Consider the following 4114-nt stretch of genomic DNA (forward strand, 5'->3'; position numbering starts at 1 on the left):
AGTTACAATGTATCCTATAGAAGGTACTCATTTCGTTTCTTTAATTTTATTTATAAAACTAAAAAATTGTATAAACATTTGCAGTGTATAAATAACGTATGGGATAGTGTCAATTCCGCTGGAAATAATTGGTCCCTGATTAAGCAATGAAAATATATTTAGCCGCTTATGGCCCGTGTGGTAAACCGCGATTATTTCGACAATAAAGATCATCGAGAAAGGCGCGTTATTAGAGAATACTTCGCCGGCTCCGTTCGTTTTCCTTTTATGATCAACGCGAACATCTAGGGAAAACCGGAAAAGAGCGAAAGGAACCGTTGCAACGGCTTCGAAAGTATTTCTGGCATTTAATTAAGAATCATTTTGCAAATAGCTCGTTAGGGAAGACGTGTTATTGGAACGTACTTCACCGTTTGTGTCGAGTCACTTTTTCTGATCAGGAAAGATTTCTACATGCACCGTGATATGCTGCTAAACATAATCTTCTGATCGATAAAAAAATCTGTGAGTAATTACGCGTAAGAAATGAATGAAGATAAAAATGAATGAAATAACACGCGTGCGGTAACATTGACTACTTGCTTGCTTGTATATAAACCGATATTTACACTTATTTCCCTGTTCCATATTTGGAAATGCTCTCTCCTTGCATCCGCAATCGAGCTTTCAGACAATTTATATGCACAACACGTGCCTGTCTATTCTCGCAACGTTACACGTAAAATTTCAATAAGTGAGTTACTTATTGCATAAATGATTGATACTTACACGCAAATCGAGGTAAAGATTACAAGATGCAAACTTCGACGCGTACGTCGATTATGCTGTTTTCCGAATGATCCGATCCCGTCTATTACCGCACGCAATGTTACGCATCATTATACTGAACTGATAGACTGTGGTGCACTCAAGTATAGAAAATTCGATGTACGTACAAATTATATTATTTATTATGGCTGGCATTGATAAACCAGGAGTTTCATCGATTTCTACTTATTTCGCTACGTGCATACAATTTTTGTTACGCTTGAAGGTGAAATAAAGACGTATATGTCAATATTATACATGTGCTAGATTACTTTATAATTGCAGGGAAACTGTTTGTCAGAATTTTCATCAATGCTATTATTAAAGCACATTCACTCATTTGAATTTTAAAGTGGTTTCATGTAACATCCTATAACCACGACCTACTGTTTTAATGTCAAATGATACATTATGAGCTCCTGTTCATTCCACGTGTAATTGAAGTTTTCCAATTATTTATGCATTTGTAAACATCGTCGATTAGCAATGGAGCATGAACTGGATTCCAATGCGCTAGCCTTGCTCCATATGTCTTCTCGTTTGCTATTCACTGTCCTTCCTATTTTATATATTCACGCGTCTAACGAGGCGACACCTAATTATACGACCAATAATTTATCTTTTGCTTAAATTAGTCACCGGAGTAAATCTAAATTACTCGATCGTGTAATGATCGTATCAAGTCCTTCTACAATATTGTGACACGGAGAAAGAACGTAACCAACCATTACCAACGAGTTTTCTACGCAATGCGTTTATAGTTTGTATGCAAACGGTTGGTCCAGTAATCGAGTTGCACGTAAATCTTAATAATTGTCTTCGTAAATGAAAGTTCATACATAAACTTCAAATTAATTATTTTAATTTATACGTGGTTAGAAAAAGTATGTTATATTCATTGCACGTTTTCGATCAATTTCGATGTTAATGATGCCAGTTGCTTTACAATTGCGTTATAGTTCATTCGAATGCGTCCAAAGAAGTACTTTCTAGCCTTAACATCGGATACATTGTGCAATATAACATACTGTTCATCAGCGTTTCAACAGTGGGCTAACGTTTCAGTGCATATTTTACGTTAATGATCATTCATCGTTTTGTTCAAGTTGCTCGATTTCTTGTTGCCAGCACGCCTATCGTCATCGCGATTTCTTTCAACGCGCGGCTATCGCGAGGTAACGGCAGCGTTAAAACAGCGACAGAAATAAAAGAGACGCGAGCAGATTAAGAATCTCGTCGAAAGTCGAATTTCGATAACGGATATCGTTAATGAATATTGGAACCGTTTTGCTATATCACAACGAGGTATAATGATCGAACGAATGAAGGCATCGATGAGAAGATCAACGTCCAGGCTTCACTGTTTTTTATAGGACGCGGTGTCTGATAGCCTCGTGCGGGCGTCATACTCTGATTATCTCGTCGACTTCTCTGTACTGTACAGTAACCAGCGAAGCGAGCTCCCGAAGCACGAAATCACGTGCATGCCTGTGTAAGCGCGGTTGCGACGGCACGTGCATTATATCTCGCAGACGAACCACGTAACCAAACATCAGGTGCCTTGAATCGCATGAAAATTATAAAGAAGAGTTATCATAAGTAAATCCAGTTCTGTCTTTTTTTTTTAAATTTTCGTGTCATTTCGCAAATGATTTGCTTGAATTGTAATTAATGCCATCAAAAGACATATTAAAAATGGAACAATAAGATGAGAGGCAATGCTAAAATCTATGAGTATTTGAAATCTAAAAATTAGCGAAGTTTGGCAACGTGCATGGAAATCGATAATATTTTTTCAGTGATGTGGTTTATAGCAAATTCAAGCTTCATTCTTTGCTTTAAATTTAAAAATTAACTCTCTACGATTTTTTCTGTCGATGTTACACCGATTTAAAGAGCCCCCTTAATTTTCATTGTTCTGGGGCTGATGTTGTTACTACGAGAATTTGTTTGAACCAAAAAATTCATTTTTTTGACGGCGCAGCGAGGCCTCGCATTAGTGCCCAGCTGTGTGACACACCATTGATCTACTTGCTTCGTTTTTCATTTACTTCAACAATTACTTTCTTAATAATGATTGAAGAAAAAAGTGGAAGAGGAACTTTCGGCTCTGAATCTCATCTTTCTTCACACCTTTAGAGTGTTCAGAGTAAAGACGTGCGTTCTGGGACACCCTGTATAGTCTTCGTATGCTACAAAGCCGACACGTAAAGAAAGAAAGAAAGAGAGAGGGAGACAGAGTGAACGTGTGTACGCGAATACGCGTTGACTTGTAATTGCATTAAACGAATTCAAATGGAATTCCGGAGTAGCGGCGTGTAGCGCGCTTCGGTAATCAGACAGAAATTGCGTGAATATTTTTCAAACTATTTACTCATGGCGAGCCGCACAGATTCGATGGAGATCGCGTTCGAAATCCGTAATACCCGTTTTACAAGCCGGTCAATTATCCTGAATTTTCTCACGTGCAGCATCGACACCTCTTTCCGATCTTTTGTCCGTCCGAGGCATTAGAAGAATCATTTAATGCCACGAGTTAATCCTCATTATCGCTGTCCATCAAAGTACTAACTTCATATAACGACTATGAATCATTTGAACGTATAAATACGTCTCGGAAAAGATCACGACCATTCTCGTTTCTGCACGGTTGTCGGAGATTCGAGAACGGACGCGACATCAACAAAGTGCCGTGTAATTCGTAATCTTTATATGAAAGGAAATAAGGTTATCAAATCCTTCATGGCCGCCACTTGCAAATGCTATTTCATTATTTCCAGAGACTTTTTTCTACCTTCGAACATTATATTGTACGTAACATTTTAAATGCTTGGCGATGATCTCAAATTCAGTTGGAAAATTGCATATTATTTTCTTGCTTAGGAGTAAGATTGCATGTCGTTAATGAACTTTCTAATTTCAATTATCCATTTTAATCGCTAATCTCATGATCTAAGTAAGTTACAGTTCATAAGCATATTACGAAAGACACGCTTTTTTCGATACTTGCAATTAGATACTAAAACTTAAAAAAATTGATTAATTATACATATACTATATGTACATTTCACTATCTGTATTTGGCACTTTAGAAACATTATAATTCCATCCGCGTTAATTTCTATTCAAATATATTTGATTTATTATTACGTTTTTACTTAATTAAATATTAAGTTCAATACAACTTATCGTAATGTAAATAAAAGAATAAAGCTAAAACAGTACCTTTACCCGCAAACGACTTTTTCCCTCGAATGAGTAAGAGACAATATCCTTACCTGTAACAAATAATAGAATTTATTCATGA

This window comes from Ceratina calcarata, unplaced genomic scaffold (assembly GCF_001652005.2).
Source record: "Ceratina calcarata isolate Rehan_Ccalc_2016 unplaced genomic scaffold, ASM165200v1 scaffold283, whole genome shotgun sequence".
Lineage (NCBI taxonomy): Eukaryota > Metazoa > Arthropoda > Insecta > Hymenoptera > Apidae > Ceratina > Ceratina calcarata.